At 47.8% G+C, this 21,345-nt stretch overlaps 1 protein-coding gene and 1 long non-coding RNA gene across 8 annotated transcripts in view; both read left to right on the forward strand.

Moving 5' to 3' along the window:
- The first annotated feature begins 2,200 nt into the window (after positions 1-2,200).
- On the forward strand, positions 2,201-13,511 carry LOC116216948 (uncharacterized). The gene is made up of 4 exons (XR_004160690.2): positions 2,201-3,795; positions 12,101-12,223; positions 13,103-13,268; positions 13,383-13,511. It is a non-coding gene; the product is annotated as an uncharacterized LOC116216948 (long non-coding RNA).
- Positions 13,512-16,144: 2,633 nt separating this feature from the next.
- IL1RAPL2 (interleukin 1 receptor accessory protein like 2) overlaps positions 16,145-21,345 on the forward strand; it is a 335,542-nt gene continuing 330,341 nt past the window's right edge. For 3 of the 7 annotated variants that reach the window (XM_085230493.1, XM_085230497.1, XM_085230496.1), the window contains exon 1: positions 16,517-16,714. The gene's annotated coding sequence lies outside the window, so the exon portion shown is untranslated. Of the gene's footprint in view, positions 16,317-16,516; positions 16,715-17,128; positions 17,456-20,399; positions 20,419-21,345 lie in introns of those variants that run through there. The other 4 variants (XM_019618318.3, XM_085230495.1, XM_031554710.2 and 1 more) reach the window with 4 other exon arrangements.

Genomic DNA, 21,345 nt, shown 5'->3' on the forward strand with positions numbered 1-21,345 from the left:
ACAGCTGCAGCAGGATGGTGCTGCGATGCCTGAGGGCAGCAGGCAGTGTGGGCTCCTGGTGCTGCGGTGCCCATGGCTGGGTGCTGTGCCTGGGAGGGGAGAGGCTGCTTGTGCCTCCGCGCAAACACCAGCTGCTGCCTGCCACTTGTGTGCCAGGCATTGCCATGTGCCTGAGGAGCTGGGATGAGAAGGGCCAGAAGAACGTGCCAGGTTGAGGAGGGTGTCTTGTTCCTGAGTGTGGTTTTGCCTAAACTTGAGGATATGTATTCTAGGTCTTTCTACTTCCTACCTTTTTTTTTTTTTTTTTTTTTTTGCCACTGAGGCTGGGAATGGAGGGACTACTTCAGGCATTTCAGATACTTCTGACTACCAGCTATATAATGAAAGTGTTGGAGATTAAAGAGTAGGCTTTAACTGCTGATGAGTCAATGTGCTAAGCATGATGTGTGTACAGGAGAGAGAGTGAACTACTCAAGAAGATTACTGCTTTTCACCCTTCTAATTACTGCTGCACTGAGGTCTCAGTCAAGATCTAAGTGCTGCTTCTCAGCTGCTTTGTGTCCACGACAGAGTTCTGAGAAGTAAGAGGCAATGGAAAATGTTTTGTAGTTGAGGCAGGTCTGATCTGCTCTCGTCCCTTTCTGTCAGCCTGTTCCCTCCTTGAAAGTCCCAGTGGAATCATCTGCTCAGAGGACTGGTGGCATCTCTGCCCTCATGATGGAGCTGAATAGCAGCAGTTGCTTTGCAGACACTGTGGAGCTGGACCGAACGCATCAGACATTGTTTTGTTGTTTCTCTTTTTTTTTTTTTTTTTTTCCTCTTTTTTTCTGTGGGACCAAGACTTGAAGGCCTTTGTGAACACTGCTGTCAAAGATGCTTTGTGTCAGCCATGCGCTCAGTGTGTGGTTCAGCAGGGGCTATGGTTGCTGCAGAGGATAGTGGAAACATGCTGCTGTGCTCTCTGCAGAATGGTGTGAGGCAAAGAGGGAAACGTTAAATCTAGTGGAGCTCACCCAAGGCAGAATGTGGTCAGGTAACACCTGCTAGGTGAACATTCCCTGGAAAAGCACAGAGAAAACAATGGTCCATGTAAAGGGCTTGGACCTGCTGCATGGATCTCACTGTGTAACAAAGGTATTTCTCTGTCCCCAAAGCAGATGTTTTGGATGGAAAACATACTGTTGAAGCAAAACGTTGCTGGAGTGACCCTGCCTAAGAGGAAGCAGGAGCACACCTGATGGGTGCAGGGACTGGGAACAAGACTTGGGAATTCTGCTTTGCAGACTCTTGCTATGCCCTCAGAGCTTTGGCTGAATACAAACCCATTTCAGGCTTTTCCATGCTCCCCTTCTAAGACTTATTTTTCTGCTCTGCATCTTCTCAACAGGACACCTGCTTGCGTTGTAGGTTAGAGTTTCTGTTGAACATTGAATCTATAAATCCCTGACACAGGAGCATCTTTACTGGGCTGACCTGCCCTAAACCAGGAGAGGTGGAGAGATGACTGCCTCATCTGCTCCAGCTCATTGGAGTAACGAGTACAGCTGAATGTACTCAGAGTAAAGTAACTCCTAAATTTTAAACAAATGGAGAATCCAAAGTAAAAGGTTTTCTCAAGGTTTAAGCAATTATCCCTTTGATAAAATGTGCTTGTATGTCACAACTGTGAGTTGTTGGCACACTTGGGGATGTATTTTAAGTACAGCTTTGCATAGAGCATAGTGTAGAAGGTGCCTACCAGCCTCCCTAGTTCTCTCCTTTATGAACAAGAAATGTTCATTCACAGAGAAGGAAGAGCTTTATCTGCCCAGCCTGAAAGTCCGACCTCTGGTTGCAGAGTCCCGTCCTTCTCATGTGTGACGACCTCCCTTCCCAGGGCTTGAGGTGCCCTTGAATTACACTCCCTTCAGTTCATTGCAGTTCGTAGCCTGTTTTGGGAAGAGGCTTTCAGCATTCACATATTTCTTTCCAGCAGTAGATGGCAGCAATTTTCTTAGTCCTAATCTGACAAGATCTGCATGTTAATTACTGTCAATTAATGTATTTTAACAGCTAAAGGTTTCAGTTGCCCTTTTCAGCATTCATTATTAACTAAGATGTGATCCCTACTTTCCCTTGCTGAGGAACGCATCGGAGGCTGTTCATCCTCTGATGAGTGGCCTCTGTAGAACATCAGAAGGGGAGTCGGTCCCGCAGTGGGCAGCAGCAGAGAGCAGTGCCTGAGCCTGCCAGTCCCATGCCCAGTTCTTGCACAGCACTGCAGTACAGGGCTGCTCGAGGCCCAACAGCACGGAGAGCCTCCAGCTCCATTAGGATTTGCTGGACGCTGACACAGGGTTGGCAAAACATGTGGGCCCTTATCCTTGTTTTCAGCTAGGAAGGAGATAAATGGCCTAGCAAAGAACAAAGTGCAAGAAACCTATGGCAAAGGGTTATTTGTGAGACAGATTGTTTCAGCTCATTTCTTCTTTTCAGACTCTTTGTTTAACTCATCAGTCTGCGTGCGTTACTCTGAGCTGACTTCTGCCTCTTGTACATGCTGTGCTTGTATTTCCAGACAGGGGTCATTAAGAGACTCATTTTTAAGTGAAATATTCCTATTCAGTACAAAGGCTTGCAACAGGAGCTGCAAAGTGTGAGAAAGAAATTGGGCAACATTACTACATGAATCTAAAATATTATGGCTCCTGTTATGTGCCCATAGAAATAATGATGTTGAAATTAGGGAAGCTTCATCAACTTCAAATGAATAACCCATCTCCAGTGGACAGAGAGAAAATGGATTTTAATGATTGTTTTAAACTAACATTTGGTGTAATAAATGTTTAATGCATTTGTTCTAAAAGAGAATTAACTGCAGTGCCATGTCTTATTTATGGCACAGGCATTCTTCTATTCAATAGTTTTTCCATCTTTACTCTTTTCTGCAGTAAGCTGAGATTTTTAAAGTTTATGTTCCACTTCAGATAGAAAGATATCTGGTTGACTTGGCTGTGCCGTGGGAAATGCACGTGCAAGGCCAAGAATCAAACAAATTTATAATTGGGCAATTGTATTAAAACCACATTAAGCTCTGCTGACCCTGAAACATTGCAGGAATGATGAACTGCAGCTTTGTGACTGTATGTGCTCCATTGCTGGTCAGACATTAGGAACCCTCATGCTAGTTCAAAAATGTGCCCTTGGTGTAATGCTAGGGGTGAGGGAGACTGACCTGCCCAAAATCACAAAGAGAATTAGAAGGGGATGAAGAGGAATGTGTAAACTTGGGTGGTGTTGTTGTGGATAGCTGACCTATATAGCAAGGGAGATAAAAACCTTTTCTTTTTTGAAGGAAATCAGGTGTTAGATCTGAGCTTGTGGTGGTTCTGCCTCAGCACAGCTGTTTCTGCAGAGACCCTGGGGGAGCAGAAGGGATTTGGAACACGGTAGCAGTGCTTGCAGGTTTAGTGTAGTGAACCACACTGAGAGCCTGAGCAGCTTGGCTGGAGCCTTCAGAACTGCTCTGAGCAATTTTAGCATTGGGGTTTCTTCCTCTTGTTGGTATCTAAAGAGTAACAGGCCAATGAAACAATTGTGGTTGCAACTTCTATGAGAGCTCACTTTTTCTGATAACTTTTCAGAGTCACTGAAGTTTTTCACCAGGAGGTATTACTGAGCCATCCTGCCTGGGTCCTCTGCCCTCCTGTCTGAGCTGGAAGTCAGTGCTCCATCCTCTGAGCCCTCTGCTATGATGATGCCTGGATGGTCATTGGGCCCCCATTTTGTTTCTCGAAATCAACAGCAGAACCAAAGGTGGGTACTAGTAAAAATGTTCTTGCTTGCAACTTGGGTAAGTGACAGTTCCAGTATTAGCTCTTTATCAGAGAAAAGCAGTCGAAGACTGTCTGCCGTCCTGCAACACCTCCTCAAGGAGCTCCTTGACTGCTCTTTTTGCTCATTGGCTCTGGCTGCTTTTATGTTCACCTGTGTGTACTCTAAGGGTGAATGAGCCTGTGGGACTGAGTGCTCGCTGCTGAAGCTGTTCTCTTCCAGGTGCTCTTCTGCACCTTGCTGTTTACCCTGCTGGAAGGGTCACATACACAGTGATCAGAGCTGTGCAGAGCCACCTTCATGCCCATAAGCAAGCATCCTGTTTTCCTGTGGTAACAGGATCATTTCACAGCAAACTGCTGCCAGCAGAGAAATGTAAGGAAGTGAACATGTCTGTGTACTTCCAGGGGTGCTTGCAGGCTCTGGCTTAGGGCAGAAAGCTGAGCAGGAAGCAGCCCCTGCGGTACGGGGCAAAGGGCTCGTTTTGGAGGAGGTGGCTGGAGAAATGCAGAGCAGCAGCTGTCTGCTGGGTGAGAGGAAAGTGCTGAGCCTAGGTATGGGCATAGCTTGTCCTGGCACTTGTACACTGCTAGTGTGAACAGAAAGCAGCGGAATGAGGACTGCGGGGTTGTGTTCAAGGCATTTTAGGTGACTTTGTCCTCTTTCAAAGGCATTTTATTTATCTGCTTGATGCCCCTGAAATGCTTTCTCCCTCACTACATCAGCAACACTGGCGCTCTCTGGAAGCAGGCTGTGTAATGCCTAATGCATTCTCCCCAGGGCCTGGGTTGAAGTGATTTTGGTCTCTGAAATGCTTCAGACTTTAAAGTGACTGCTACATGTGAGTTTGGGGTCAGTGTCTTCTCCGTGTCCACTCAGCAGGCAGGTTTGTCTCAGAAGCCCCAAGCTTTTCTGTCCCTTGCTGTTGTCAGTGCCATCATGGTTTGGAATGTGATGGCCTAGTGCTGTTTTTGACCACGTGTAGGTGTCATGAAGGGTTTGTTTGCAGCTTTGCTGTAAAGGTTATGTGGGACAGCAGGGACCACTTCCCTTCGTTGGGGATGAAATGTAAGTGCTCTCATTATCAAACATGCAGCACGCTCTCACTGAACAGAGGCTGTGTCTGCTGGGAAGTTGAAAGGCAATGAGTTTGCATTAGACAAGTAGACTTGCAGTATGAATTCTCCCTGCCTGAGATCCCTGCAGCCTTCATGATGCAGTCCTCTGAGCCAGGACTGTCATGTACTACATGGCTGTGCAGCTTATTACACAGGGCTCTGGCTCAGCTGATGCCTCTAGACACCAGCATGAAATAAATATTAATAACACAGGAGCCTCCCTGCAAGCCATGTTGCAGTTTCAGACCCTCTTATTGATGCTTCTTTGTAGCTGAAGAAATAGTTGCAAAATCATCTTTTAAATAAGTCTAGAGCAGAGAGTGAAAGGGACCAGAAGGGTCAGCTGAAATAATTACAAACAGAGGGGGACTGTCATTTGAGACAGTATTAAGCAAGATAAACCCCACTTAATTCTTAGAGCAGGCTAATGAACGGGGCTATGACAGAAGGATGTGTAATAATGAACAGCACAGGGAGGGTTAGTGGGGTTATTCCTCACTGTGTATTTTCAGCATGCTAAAGGGATGCAGAATGAAACTCACAGGCAACAAACTTGAAGTGGACAAATGGATTCTTTTTATACTCTGTGCAAAACTTAACCTTGTAGACCTTGCTTCTACAAGATCCTGTGTTGTTACGAGGTGCACAGAGATACAGAAGTGGTCAGGATTTTACATGGTGCATTATTTAAATCCATTCAGTAAATTTAAAAGCAAGGTTAGGAGAAAGAAAAGAGGAAGCTTTGCTTCAGGTGCAGAAGCAAGCAACTTCCTTCAAAAAACCTTATAGAACATAAAGTGAAGGTTACGCCAAGCAGCACATCTAGCTTTCCAAAGTGTTTGTCTTTGTACACATGGGAAGAAGAGGTGCTAAGCAGGGTAAAAGTTGATAAGACTGAAATTGCTGTGTAGGTTCAGAAAGACTGGATTCTAAATATTTTGTTTCCAGGTTTTTCCTTGGAATCAGCTAGTTTGAGAAAGCAAGCTCACAGTCTTCCAATGATGTAGAAGTTGTCCTACTCTTTTTGTCAGAGGAGATAGCTCCCATCTAATGGAGAGTGTATTTGGTTGTTTGTATTTGGGATATAGATGATGAAATGTTGATTCCTGAGGCAAAAAAAAACCCAGGAGCTGCCTTTCCTTCAGTTCTGCTCGCATGCTGGAGTTGCCAAAGTTCACCCTTGCCTCTGTTGGAAAGGAGCTGATTGGAAAATCTTTGAAAGCAAATGTACTGCACTAGGAGTTCTTTTGCTTTTATGATAGTCATTGCACTTGATGTTTGTTTTTTGCTTTCTAGGACTTGCTAGAAGATTCTCATCACCAGAACAAAAGTGATGGCAGTATTTAATGCATGATGTTTTTTATCTGTAGAAATTAGTGGAAGTAGGATAATGACTGCAAATCTAACTTCGTTCTAAAGTCGATTACATCTCTTTTGCACGCTTGATCTTATCTGTGGGGATTTCAGTCATGCATATGATCTAGTTATCTGACAGCACTGAGAGGTACCTGCGGCTCTGGAGCTGGAAGAACTGGATAGCGTTAGTGCTAACCTGGCAAAGCAGAGATGAATTTCATGTTAATGAACTAAAGTAGGTCGAGTTACTTGATGTGGTTTGCATCAGCTCCTATAAACCCGGGACCAGATTCTGGTCTCAGTTACGTTAGTGCTGGCTCTGTTCAATAGATAGTATTCATTTAGGCAGGAAAAAAAACCGCTGTTTCAGCTGTAAGTCCCTTTAGATGATGATTTTCATGTGTTCAGTAATATGGTGAGACCTTCTGGACAGAGTGAGACCTTCTGGACAGCTGGCTGCCCTGTGCGGTAAGCAACTACAGGCAGGAACCTGGTGCTCTCAGGGGTCACTGACGTCTCCAGCTTGGTGTGAGCTGCTCACAGTTCAGAAGTCTCTGGTCCCATACCTGTTCTGTTGCTAAAGCAGCAGCTAGTGTTTAAGAAGGGCTGTACACCCTGACTGAATGTTGCATAAATCTTATTCCTCTCTTCTGGGATGTGTTTTGTAGTGGGTGTCAGAACCATTGGCACATCTGGTGAATTTGGCTCCTGCAGTGTTTGGTACTGAATTATTTCCAGTCGTGTAACACCTCTGTGTTACATGCAAATAATCTGTAAGGCAGCAGTTCATTTAGCTTCATCCATTAATACGATGAAATTTGAGGCAGCGGTCACAAATCGCTGCACAGCATCATAGGAATGCTTGGGCACGTGGTGCAACAGAAAGCTTGATTTCTCAGAGAGGGTTTGGGCAGGTCCAATAAAACTGAATCTTGTACCTCTGGGGTCTTCTGATTCAATCACTGAAGTGCACGTGTAAACCAGTCAAGAACTTGATTCTTACAGCTTATGCTGAGTGGGAAAATACAGCTATGTTAGTGGAGTATTTTACAACTAAATTTTGGCCAGTGAGACTTCTTCAGTCCCACAGAGACCTCTGAACAGAAATTTACTGTGGGTTTTTTTTTTTTTTTTTTTTTCCTTCTTCCTTTTGTAAGGGGAAAATATTCCCACAAGTGCTCAGGAAAATAAATGAGGAATCAGAATTGCCCAGTGTGGCATCCAGTCCTGCTTAGCTCTGAGCTAAGCATCTATTGAGCGAAGAAGGAAGCAGAAATGACCCAGTGTTTGTTTTGCAGTCAGCTGTTTTACACAGAGGACCAGCAGGCAGTGTGCTGCTACTGTTGGCCATTTTAATTTTCAAATGTAGCTGAACAAAGAATTTTGGTCATAATTCTTGCTACCGTTCTGACTAAATATGGCTCAAATCAAAGGACTTGGGTTGGCATCTCATTATTAAAATCACCATGCTGGAAACCACTTTACTCTCCTGGTTTTGAACCTTTTGCTGCATGAAGTTGTGTCACCCATGACAGCCACCCCACAGAAAAAGTGTCCAATCCACCTGGTAGTGCAAAGTGCAGAGGGACTCAGCCTAACATGGACATTATTTACCTTATTAAATAGGGTATGGAGTGACTTTCTTGCCTCGTTACAGCAGCTCAAGCACTTACACAAACTTGTTAAGCTGCTTAGAGAGAGGGTTGTTTGTCCAGGTAATGCTGCTTTCAGTGTGTTATGCTGTGAAGAAAGCAGATGCTTGACTTCATGGAATTTGGGGATTTCTGGAGAAATTGCCTTTGGGAGAAATTTAAATAAATGATGGAGAGCTTCTGATTCTTTCCTTCCCCGCCTTTGTTTTCTCTATGCAGATGGGTCTATACAACACTAATAAGGGAGTCATTTAATTATGTAAAGCTGCTCCAGGTAAATGTTATTTACAGATGGCTGAAAAATTTTGAATTATACTCATTTGCTAAGTATAGCCTCATTCTCAGTGCAGAGATGTTGTTAGTCATCATCAAGGTAAGCTGCAGATTGTATACTCCTCTTTGCAGCTTTCTACCCATTTTGAGTGTTTACTTTCTTTGTGATTTTTAAATGGTAACCCTGCAGGCGCTGTGCACATAATTGAAGTAAGCAATCTGCTTGTTTATCCCTGTTTCCATTAATTAAATATGTGCAAGCTAAATTTCCTACTGAAAAACATGAGATGACATGCATGGGGCCAAAGCTACATTCTCTCAGGAGGCTGAGCTGCCAGCCTTGGGGAGGTCTCCATGGCAGGGCCAGACCCATATCTGCAGCCCTCCCAGCTTGTCCTCTGGGCTTGCTGCAGGAGGATGGACCGAAAAGCAAATGCATGTGAAGCTGCACCGTTGTTCCTGGGCAGTGTGAAAGTGTGCTTCAGCAGTTCCATCCTCTGAGCTCACAGCTGCCCTGTTGTGGCTTCTGGGTGCTCTTCTATAGGCAGATTTCATTTTTCTTGCTTCTCTCATTGCTGTCCCAGTGGCTTGAATCTTCACTCTCATAAACGCCAGAGGTGCAGCTGCTAACAGAATAGTTACTCCTGCCCCACAGAGCACAGTAAGGCCCAGAGGTGCTGTATTTGCCGAAGCACCTCTGTGGTTCCCAAAGGCAACTTCATTCAGAAGAGGCCTGGCTCTGCAGTGACCACATACTGGAAGTGGACAAGCGATCAGCTGTTGGGCTTAGCCAACAATCTGCCAGGAATTAAACTACTTAGCAGTAAAATTGAAGAAATCTTCATGTTACAGGCAAAAGCAAACTGTTTTCAGCCTGCCCAAAAATGGAAGAAAGGAGAGGGAATAGGCTGTGCTGTAGGTGTGCAGAATAGCTGGTAAGTGGAGAAACTCATAAGGGAACTGATCAGTGAAAGTTGAGCTCTGGTCAAAGTCTTGGGGCAATTGTAAGTAAAACCTTTAGAATCACAGGAAACCTGTGCTGATTTTTGAAGCTCTTCTGTTGCAGCCAGGCTGAACAAAGAACCCCAAGGGCAGCAGTCCACAAGGGACATATAGAAAATGCAGGTTCTCTTTGAAAGGTAAGAAGGGAACGTTTGCACTACCTATTATCATCTGTGGTGTGAGTGGTGATGGCAGGAGCAGCAATGGCAGCAGAAACAAGATGTATCCCAGTGCAGGAGGATCTGCATCCCATACTCCTGTGGGAAAAAATAAGTGAACTTACTGTGAGGCACTAGAAATTAATAGACCTGACTGTTGCCAACTTCTGTCAGCATTCTGCCTTGTTGTCAGCAGATAAAAACTGTGCAGGGTGGAGATGACCATGAGCAGAGGTGCTTTTCCTTACTGTGGGCTCAGAGTCCATCCTGTCTGGGTGTAAAGAGGGGTCCTGCCTGTGTAGGAGACCTTGGTGCCCCCAGGCAGAGCTGGGACCAAGCGCTCTGTCTGATCTGCCAACAGAGGCAGCTGAGCACGTACCTGTGTGCTTTGTGAGATCAGGGCCCACCGCTTTGCTGAAAGGGATAAATAAGTGGTTCTTCAAAGCTAATGGCATCTTCTGTATGTGAATACACTGTAGTCTCATTGCAATCCTCTGGTGTGGGGCTGGCCTTGCACACACCTGCAGCCATGAGCTATCTCTGCAGCTCCCTGCCCAGCCTACACCCTGCATCTCTTTGCTGCTCTGAATCATTCTTCTTCCTCTTGCAGTTGCCTACCTGCAGTGATGGGTGTGTGCCCTTTTGCTCGCTGGGAGGCTGGCAGTAAATCATGTATTGGCTTTTTTTTCCATTTTACGTCCAGGAGCAGCTACTTTGATTAGTTTGAAGCAGAATAAAAGACCTATAAATGGGGAAAATCCTGAAGGTAGGTACTTTCCTGTAGACTTAATGTCAAGGCACACGCAGTGGCTTTTACAGGGGCCATTTAAAACTGTTATCTAGTGTATATTTTAAGGACAGAGACATAATTCAGACATCTGATTGACTGCCTGGAACGTTGATTCAGCAACGTTCTTACTCTACAATTTTTACTTTTAATAAACCTTGATCTGAAAAATTTTGGGAACTTCAGATATCGTGTTTGCCGCCCTTAGAGGATTACTTCGGCTGTCTGAGTAGTGATGGATTTGCAGTGACAATAAGGTAGAGGAATGGCAAGGTGTGGGAGGGGTGCAGTGGAACCGTCATTGCTGTTTGCTTACTCATCGTCTTCCCTTTTCACTGCGCTGTGTTATTTCCAATATTTCTCCTGGTGCTGATGGTTCCAGGGAAGGCCAAGAGTCAGTGCCCTCAAGTCCCTGCAGAGACCACGACCCTGTCACAGTTCCTCTCTCAGAAATGGAGAAATGACAGTGACCTCTGAGGTACTCCCAACAGACATGGCACTGCTGTTCTTGGGCACCTTGTCCAAGGATTTGAAGCAAGGATTTAGGAAGCAAATTGGACTAGAAATATATTTCAGAAAGCTGTCAATCAACTGTCTGTTGCTTTTAAGTCAGGCTGCTGCTATTGAATGTGGTGCTGCAGCAGTCTTTAAAAGGAGTCTTTCTCACAGCATGTCTAAATTACGGTGCTTCCTTTTCCTGCCCCTGTTGCCACCTGCCCTCAGACACTCTCATGTTTGATGCAGTGTTTGCAGAGCTCCGTGCCTGGCCATGGCTGCAGCCCTGCAGAGATGTGTTGCTGGCTTTGCTGCATGGTGTGGGGTGTTGGGGCGGCACCTCATTAGTGGGCTCCTAATGAGGCCAGGGCTCTCTGATATGCTGACCACCAGCAGCCTCCCAACACTTGTGCTTTTCATCCACTTTTACACCCAGTATGCATCTGCTCCCCCTCTCCTGGCCGCAGGAGATGCTGACTGGCATTTCTCCCCGGGATGCACGTTGTGCTCCACGTTCCAGTGTTTTTGTCACATTTGTTACCACCATTTTAGACAACTGCTTTGACCCCTCCTCATGTTGTTCCCCAGCTCCCTGTTTCTCCACCCTTTTCCTGACTCCTGGGATGCATTCCCTCCTCGGGAAGTTTTGGGACATGGAATTTGCACTGCAGAGGGTATTACTTCACATTACACGGGGTGCCTGAAGTCAGCGCCGTGATTCTGCTGCTTGAGCTAAGGCTGCCTGCAATGTGCATGCTCCAAAGCTCTGGTTACTTAAATTCCAGGACAACTGACATATGTCTGCTCAGCTCAGGCAACTGTTGCCGTTCAGCGATTTCCAAATAGCGACTTCTGTGTTTTGGAGCTAAGAAAGATGCCTGTGGCTGCGAGCAGTCTGATGGGAGCAGCCCCGTGGCCGTCAGAGGGAGGTGGAGGCTGGAGAGCACGGCCATCTGTGCCTGTGTGTCACGGGCATTGCTCCGCACTTGGCCTCCGCCTGCTTTCTGCCACAGAATATTAATACTCAACAGAGGAATTAATCAAGTGGTGTCAGCGTGGATGTTCTGTTCCCATTAACACAGGGTGCAGTGCTACTGCATTTGATATTTACAAGTACTGGCATTTTCTGCACAGGTGGGAAACCTTCACGTCTGAAATACACTGAGCCATTTCTTAGAGAAATTGAAGCCAATTTTAGAGTATTACCACGTTATCACAAGCCAGAAGCGCTGGCAATCAGAGGTGTTTTGAAGTCATTAGCTCCAGTTTCACTGACTTGTTTTGTGTTTTTGTCTTTGGTTACACTCATTGCTTTTGAGGAAATGAACTCACTGACAGCTTGGAGGGCAGGACTGGCTGAGGCAGATTGGAACAAAACAGCACACCAAAGTGCTGGTTCTAAAGCCACCGTGCAGTCTTTGAATCCATAAATACTTCTCTTCACAGATGTCCTGGGAGAGGGGAATTCGTGCCCTTAGAATAGCTGCATGGATGAAACAGAGGATGAAAAAGCTTGAACACAAATGTCTTGATAATAAACACAAATGTGTTTATTGCCATGTATTAAAGGTAAGAATGGAAAAATGACTTTGGCATGTTTTTCTTTGTTTGCTGCTACTCCTGTGCTCCGGCTTCATTTAAAGGCCAGTTATCATTTTGGGAAGCATCAGAGACTCAGACCACCATATACCATTTAACCTTGAACTTTACGTTTCAGTAATGGTGCTGGTCAACTTGAGAAGGAGATGCTTCCTTATGGTCCAACGCAGGTGGTTAGGCTTGATGTAAGATTTCTCTGCCCATGAATGAGGACGTGAAACGAGGCTGGACATTGATTATGGTTATTTTCACCACATTCCTCCCCCGCTCTGAAACTCCATTTCATTTTGATCTGAAACATTTTTCTTTTCCTTTTGCCAACTGACCTGGAAAATCCATTGTTCAACTAAATCTAAGCTACCCCAAATACAGATCTTCCGTCCAGAGAAGTAATTTGTTTTTTTGCCATCAGTCCATTTGTTATACCCCTTCTCTTCATTGTTACGATTTGCTCTGTTCTGTGGCCTGAGATGTGATAATCCGAGCAGAACAGAACTGCAAAAGGGGAAGATTTTTATGACCCGATTTAAAACTTTTGTTTGCTGCAAACACAGAAAAGGAAACAAAGTGCAGTATTAATTTCTTCTTTTCTAGAAGCACCAGCAAAAAAAATGGAGACGGGAAAGAAAATATGTAATAGAAAAACATAAAGCTCAACACTGGTACTTGTTGATTTCTAGGTTTTATTTCCTTTTTATTTTTTAAACGAGGATTTTCAAACCATCCACTTGCAGGAATTTGCATTTTACGAGGAAAAAGTTACAGAATATGATGAGATTGTTGTAGGTAACTTACCTCTTTTTCCTTGGCTGTGGCATCTAAAACTAACTGCGCTTATCATCTTCTCAGTAATTTCTTATCGTTGAAGTTAAAATATAATCTAAGCTTGCACCAAATGAGCTGTTCCGAGATGAGTTTGCCAAACTGCAATTACAATAAGATGCTGCCAAAGAAGAATGATCTGTGGAATACAAGTGACTGCAGTGCTGATGAGCATCCCGAAGTCCCACAAGAGGTTAGAAAGAGCACAACTTGCATTCTGTTTTTTATCTCTGTTTTTATCTCACAGCTGGGAGGGGATGACAGCAGGAAAAACGGGGAGCTGACGGATGGCTTCTCTCTGCTGTAGGGTGTTCTTGCTGCTCACTGATTGCTTGTGGGGCTGCGTCCAGCCTGGAGGGCTGCAAAGAGAGTTTGCATGTCACCGCGTGGTAATTATTTCTACTCCTCTCCCGCTTTTTCCTAATTGATTATTGGTTCTCCCTGCAAAGTGAAAGTGAAACAGACAAAGGAGGCATTTGTCTTTGTCTTGTCTGAGAAATTCCCGATGGGCAATGAAAGCATTTCCACTGTCTGTTGGTGGATTTTACACTCCCTCTCAACAAACTCTTCTGCACATGAAAAAAGAAGCTCCATTTGAGCAGTTCTACTAACAAGCTTCTTGGCTGCTGGCTGGATTAAGACAAAGTTAGGCTTTATCTGATTTTAATTAATCCCAGGCAGTGCTTCTATTTCTGCTGTTGGCCAGTCAAGAGAGGCGGGTGGATAACCAGTATGCTCTGACTACATCATGCAGTGCCTGCTGCGTGAAGATGTTACCTGTGCTGTAAACCTGTCATGTTATTCTTTGGAGAAGGGAATTCTTATTTTCTAGTCCATATACTTACACAAAGCAGTTACTCCTCATACATGCAAAGTATAATCTCATCTTCAGCCTTCAAGCATAAAAGCAGGAAAGTTATCCTATTCCATACTTAATTACTTGTGAGTATTATTGGTACCAAATATGATTACAACATGGAAGATTATCTTCTGGTTATCTTTCTCTTGAAATAACGCAGGAAGAATGTCAGATGCAAAATGATTTTTGAAGTTTTGAAGCAGCACTTACTGCTGCTTTGTACTGTGCGCAACTTCAGACAGCAGCAGTTACTTTACTGCTGGTCCCTCCAACCGCAGGGAATTGGCACCCTATTAAACCTCACTCTCAGCAGAGCTGAACTGGAAATGTAACAGCACAGCCCTGTTTATATCTCCTGACAAGCAGTGATCAGAACCGTGTTGCCACAGCCAGGCAGGGTTCTCCCCTTGTCTGTTTACACCCTCCTGCACTGAATCCTTCATCCGGTCTCATCCACCCGCTGATGCCCCCCTCGTTCCTCTCACAACAGGCTTGCTTTGGCTTTGGCTTTTATCCCAGGGAAAGGCAGTGTTGCCAACTCTCTCTGTGCTGAGCTCCTTCATGTGATCTGCTGTTGCAGCCTCAGCATCTCACATCCATCCCAGCAGTGCTTCCTCCTCTCTGCTCCAGCCACGTGGATGCTGCTGGCAGAGCAGCCCTGGGCAGCGGCACAGGTGGGTGTCTGTGCCCTAAGGGTCTGTCCCTGTCATCTGCACTTGGAAGGGCTGGTTGTGTGGCTTGACTGCAGTGGGGTCACCCATCACTTGGCGTCACTGCCCAAATGCTGGGGAATTGCTGGGGAAGGGTGGTGGTGCTTTTGCAGGGGTGAACTTGGACTGTGGCCATTGCACGGTGGCAAGGTCTGTTCTGAGCAGCAGTGTGCAACACACTGGTTGACCATGCATGGCTGTAGTTCCCAAAGACCAGACCGCAGTCTGTGCTGACAGAAGACACAAAGTCAATTAATGGGACTTCGTGCAGCCATAAATTCTCTCACCCTGTTATCTTCCTATTCAGGCAAGAAACATCAAAATCACGCAGAAGCAGAATCTCACAGCAGGACTGAGGGTCTCCTGCTCACCCTGCTGATGCTTTGTGGGGGCAATATCCCCAAATCTCCCTGCTCTTCAGCTCTGGAAAACAAGATTCTCATTGTGAGCTCTGTGGTTTGGCTTTAAATAGCAGAAGTTAAACCACTGGTGTGATGGGGGAGTCCGTGCATACAGTGATTAAATTAGATCAAGAAAGTGTGTCTGGGGCCTCTTCCAAAGCTAACTGAAGTCTGTGGGAAAGAGTCTTTTCCTCTGAATTCTGTGACATTGGATCCAAACCCTGGAAATACATCACAGGATAATTTGGTTTAGTGGAAGGAGTGAAGAGATCTAATGAACTGACAGTTGGGAGCACAGTGGGGTTTGAGGTGATGCAGTGAGTGCCTGGCTCACCCAGACTCACTGCTTGATACCACCTGTGTTAATCCATCTCGATGGGCATCTCTTGCCGGTATGGACAGCGATGACTGAGAAATCTTTCTCTCCCTCGCTTTTATCAGTTTGTCAGCTGCATTCTCCTCTGCTCTTTCTCTGTGCCTGCAACACGCAGAGCACCTGCAACGTCAGCTGGGATCCTTTCACTGTCCCAACACACCCTAAGGAAATAATGTCACAGATGAAGGCCAGATGGGCCTCGTTATGTGATGGTGTATCAGGTGTGACCAGAGCAAGGGGAACAAATAGGCTTTGTACAGAATTGGTCTGTGGCATATAGAACCACAGAATTGTAGGGGTTGGAAGGGACCTCTAGAGATCATCGAGACCAACCCCCCTGCCAAAGCGGGTTTTTTATGAATAATGTGTACGTTCTCATAGTGTAGCATGATAATCACCTTTTTTTGACTTACTATAAAGGCTGAAGTATGGCTGCTGATACTGCTTTATCTGTTCCACTCAAATCAATGATATTGTGAAATACAACTCCACACAAGTGTAATTCAAAGTCCGTGGGATGTTTTATTTCAAGGCTTTTCATCTCGTAATTCAGCTACAAAGCGACTCGAGGAGGCAAATTGATGAACAGTTTGATGCTGCAGTGCCAGCAGGAGCAGCGCAGGAGCCGGGAGAGGTGCGAGCCGGGGGAAGCGCCCACATCCCGCCAGATCCTCGTCGGCGAAAAGCTGCGTCCCGGCACAGAGTCAGGGCGGCTTTATCGATCTGCGCTGCCGTAGTTTTGCTCGTTTGTTGTGCTTCAGGACACCCAGCGCGTGGGAAGGGCCTCGCTTCCCAGAGCGCACACAGCGGGTGCGTCGTCCCGAACTCCTCCTCGAGTCCAAGGGGATGGCTACAGGCGGAGGAGCGCCTAAAAACGCCGCTGTTTGCGTTACAGGTAAAAGACGATGTCTCCTAGCGTAGCCCTGCACGCACGGCGCAGCCCTGTGCGCAGAGAGGAGCGGTTTCCCGCCTCTGACGTCGCCGGTGGCCGCGCTGCCGGCTGCCCGTTCCTGCCGCTCCGGGGTCCGGCCGGGTGCGGTTCCGCTGCCGCGGCTCTCGGGGTCGTCTCTCCGTGCGGCCGCCAGGGGGCGCTGCGACTCTCGCGGCGCGGGGCGGGCGCACCTGCCGCGTGCGGGGCCGTGGGCGCGCGGGCAGCGCCGTCCCGCTCCGCTCAGAGCAGCGCCGCGCGCCCTCACCGCCCGCGTGCGGCGCTCCACCGCAGCGCAGCGCCCGCATCCCGCGGCGTGGGGCGGGGCGGGCCGGGCCGGGCCAGCATGGAGACGTAGCCGGGAGGTGAGCGCGCGGGCCTCGGCCGTTTCTGCTTTCCTTCGGGGAAAAAAAAGTTGGGGGTCGCGGCCGCCACGGGACGGGGCTGAGGGGGACGGGATCGAGGGGCGCAGCCCGGCACGGCCCGGTACGGCACAGCCCGGTACGCGTGCCCGAGCGCTGCGCTCCGCCCCGCTACTTCTCACGGAACGCGAAGTTTCGGGTGGGAGACGTTATCGGAACGCAGTTTTACAAAGTTACGGCGCTGCTCCGGGCGGCCCCGGCTGCGTCAGCGCCCGAAGTTGGGTCCGTTCCGCGGGGCGCGCCGTGCCGGGCGCCTGAGAAGCTGCGGGCTGCGGCCGCACCGCGGGGCTGACGGGGGCAGCGGGAGGGGCGGGCGGGCGAGGGCCTCGCCGCGGGTCGTCCTTCTTGCTTGCCAGGCTCCGGAGGTCCCCGCAAAGCTCCCCTTCGCTTGCGCGGTATCTGGGAGCTCGCAGGAGGTTCGTTCCGAATCGTTCGGCGATCGGCGCTTGAGCGCAGCGGAACGGGCGCGTGCCGGGCAGCGCTCGCAGGTGATGTGAGGAAGAAGCAGCGGTGTGACGACGCCCGGGGGTGGGCGTCCGCTGTCGCCCCGCGGCTGGAGGAGCTCCGGTGCGTCCCGGAGCCCCGCGCCTCGGGAACCGCAGCCCGGCTGAAGCGGTGCGCAGCCCGGCCTCGCTGCTCCTTGGGGAAGTCAGCGCGAAGAGGGGCCGGGAGAGCTGGAGGGAGGTGAGCGGGGCAGAGCGCTGCGGGGCGGGCAGCTGCGCGGAGGGGTTTCCCGGTGCGTGGCGGTCCGGGCCGGGAGGCTGCGCTCGGCGGCAGGAGGCGAGGGCGGGTGCGGCCGTGCCTGCCGGCCACGGGCTGTCGTTTGTGCTGAGGAGTGTTAGCGGAAAGGTTTAACGCGTTAGAAATCTGAGCATCGAGACTTGCTGCTCCGTGCGAACTAAAATCACTAAGGGTTGAAGAGCGCGTGTGCAGCTGCCGGCTCCGGCTCCCCGAGGAAGGGACGTGTACGCAGGGCAGGGCAGGACGGCCGCTGCGTGCCGGGCCGGCACCCCTCGGATGTTTCGCTCCACAGGAGCAGTGCAAGCATCCCGGTGGGGCTCTCCGGTCCCGTGAAAAGGCTTTGGTTTGTTTGCACACGCGGGGTAGTTCATTCCCTGACTGTGCAGAGCTGCTTCTTGGAGAGAGGGGGATACGTGTTTGAAGCTACAGAGAATGCTGCCTTCTGTGCGGTATTTGGGGGGAAAGAAGCTCTTTTCTGTTCCTGTGTCCTGGGTTGAGATGTGCTGCGGGACTGGAGGTGGGGAAGGAGTGGCGGTTCCCGTGGGCTGCAGGCAGGGCTGGGGCTCAGGGCTGCGCCTGCGTGTGTCCCAGCGGCGGCTCAGCGCCTGTGTTCGTGGTCACCACACGGAAAGCGATTCTGAAGTACAGGGGTTCCCTGATCTCCAGTACGTTTGGGCTGTGAGTAATCTCTCGCTTCAAACGGGCTCAAGCTGAAAGTATCCAGGAATGCTAAGCCCCAAACAAGTATAAGCAGCCTTAAGGACCTGTCTGGGACTTCTCTCCCTTCTTCTTCTAGTTGTGCCTCTGCTATTTGTCAGAAGGTCTTCAACGCTGGAAGTGAGCATTTAAACTCCATCACAAAATAAGGAGGCACTTCAAGAGGCCATTTGCTTTTCAAAGTGTCTGACTAAGGATAAATCTTCCCTTAAACAGCCTTGAAAGGCAAACAAAGGGAAAGACCTTGCCCTTGCTGCAAATAATGAGACTGGTGCTGCTTGCGTTGATGGGCAGGGTTTCTTCCAGCACCTTTCTGAGCAGCTGGTGTTTGGCCTGGGTGAGATCCCGTGGGATGAAGGGCAGGGCTGTGCTGTGCATGATGCTGTGCTGTTAGGGGAGAGGCTGCATCTGAGAAACTTCTGCAGTTACTTGTGTATATTTGGCTGATCCTTTTCCTTCTGGCCTCCTTCTACAGAAAAAGCACTGCAGGAAGAGGGATTTCCCCAAACTCCTCTTCCCACTGCTATATGTAACTGTTAAATTAATGAGGATATCTATTTGACAGAGTAATTCCAGGGTACATAAAATAGATATTTCAATCTGATTTTGTCTTGCTTCAGTACAGTACCGCACTGTTCCCAAGGTTTCACAAAATACCTGAAAGGAATGCTGTTTTCTAGGGAGTTTCTCGTAGTTCTCAAACTTGAGGGGGTGGTGGTGTTTGTGTGTCAACTAAATGTTTATTTTCTCACCTACAAACCTGGCACAATGTGTACAGGCAAAGGATGGCCTCTGGTTGTGTAAGGACAGAAACTCACACCAGGAATGTGTTCATCTCTCTTAGGTAGCACGAAGCAATGAAAGCAATTTGCCTTTTGCTGATGGCGGAGCAAAGTGCTCCGTCTCACTTCTCTGGAATGAGTAAAAGTGTGTTTTCTAAGAAGTGTAACAGCTGGTATGTCGTCTTTTTTTTTTTTTTTTTTTTTTTTTTTGCTAATTTTGTCTGCTTTGAGCATTATGTATTAGTTAAGGAAGCATGTGGCCATGAATGAGATCAAGGAACGAAATTCCAGGCACACTGCATGTGGAGCTGTGTTCTCCTGCTGCCCGCTCCTTTGATGTGCAGGAGCGACAGAATCTGCCTTCAGCACTGGGAATGTTGTGTGAATATTGCAGGGGTGTAAAGGTACACAGGAGCAGACGGAAACTCAGTCCGGCTGATGCTTGTGAGTCTGTCTTCTCTGTGCTCCTAGGCAGATTTAAGACAGTAAAAGCGGCTCCGCTATAAAAGCAGGGAACGTTTCAGCATGCAGATGGCAGCCCAGTCTAAAACCTGTGCTGAGCACCTCCTTAAGCAGCCCTGAGGAATGCTATGGAAGGAGGGAAGAGCGTGGGAGGGGGAGAGGAAGGATGTGCTGTATTTCAGGATTGAGACCTCTCTTTGAACTGTCTTTCTCTCCATTTTTAATAGTGTTTCTACAAAAGCTGCTTGGGGAACAAGGTTTGGTATGACTATCAAAGAAGCAAAGCATCTAATCTCTAGGCTTAATAATGCTCTTGCATAGGCTGCTGTGAATTGGAAACCTCTCCTATGATCTTAGTGCAGTGAGCGAGTTTAGAAATTGATGTGGGTGAGAATGGAGTTTTCTCATCTCTTTTAATCTGATTGTATGAAATGTTCTCCTTTTGTGTCTGACGCTGCAGAGGAGACTTACGATCATCGGCACAGTCGCCTCAAGCACACCAGAGGCCGAGGCTGTGACCTGGGCCGCAGTGCTTGCTCTGGGTGTCAGCCAGCAAGAGGTGAGCCAGAGCCAGGTGCAGCTCGTGCTGCCATTGCTGTGTGCTGGTACACCCTCAGCAGTCTCAGCAGCAGCTTGTTCTTTTCTTTCCCACCGCCCCCAGAGAACTGAGTCCCCAGGTTCAGAGTCTTTATGAGCTCAGCAGAGCTCTTCCACAGGCTTTAGGACTTAGGCCAATCTGAGTCTTGTAAGCTCTCTGCTTTCCCTAGTGCACAGTGGGCTGGTTTAGCTTTACAGGCGCAGACTTTGTGTTTTTTTCTCCTCCCTCAGCTGACTCTCTGTCACCTTCTAGGTAGTTCTGCAAGGCTATGGTGAGAGGCTGAGTCCTGCCATAAGTATCAGCTCACTGGGGCCGACAGTCCTTACATTGCTTTCATGTTGCCCAAGGTACTGTATTGATTAAACCACCATCTGGAGAAGTAAATATATGTAGAATATTAATAGCTCCTACACCAGGGTAAAAAAAAAAAGGCTGTAAATTAATACATCCATTATGCTGACCTCATAAACCATGAGGGTTTGAAGTACAGTGGTAGTTCTCCTCCCGCAACATGTATTTCACTTTGAATGTCTATAAGGGGTCTGGACTGCTCAAATTTAAATGCTGTGATACTGGACAAGTGAATCTATATATCCTGTGATGTGCAGTTAGTGTGTGGCAAAGTTGAGGCTGTAATCGTGGTTCTCTGTAGAATAGAGGGCAGTGCTGAGTCAGTACGTCGTGATGGCACAGCTGGGCGTGAGGCTTCAAAACAAATCCCATCCTGAAAGCAACCAAACAAAACCTGACTTTCCCCCTTTTTTCTTTTTTTTTTACTATTTTTTTACTACTTCTGGGTGCTGTGTTTCCTGCTGCAAGAGTTGCTGCATTGAGTGAGGAGTACGATTCAGAGATTGAAAATGCAATGTGAAGATGTAATGAACTTGTGTTCCTTCTGACTGAGTTGCCTAGGGAATCAAGGTCTGTGTGCAGTGTGAGGCTGGGCAGGTGTAGCTCTTCTGCTTCACGCTTCTGTTCAGATGGGCAGCTCAGGTTTTGTTATCTTAGCAGAGATTTAGGTGAGTGCTTTCATTGCAGGTCTGGCGCTGACCCCCCCTTTAGCACTTTGATTCTACTGACACTGGAATCTCTATCTGTGATCAGAGAGCATTTTTCTGTTTTCTGCTCTTTATTTTTTGCTGCAAATGAGCACTATTTTAGGTAGCTGTTGAATCAGAAGGTTCCTGCAGGAAAAGTTTCTTGTTTAATGCATGCAGGGCTATCTCAAGACAGGACAAAACAACAGTTTGCTCATAGTGTTGTTTCTGCTGCTG

This window comes from Meleagris gallopavo, chromosome 9 (assembly GCF_905368555.1).
Source record: "Meleagris gallopavo chromosome 9, MGAL_WU_HG_1.1, whole genome shotgun sequence".
Classification (NCBI taxonomy): Eukaryota; Metazoa; Chordata; class Aves; order Galliformes; family Phasianidae; genus Meleagris; species Meleagris gallopavo.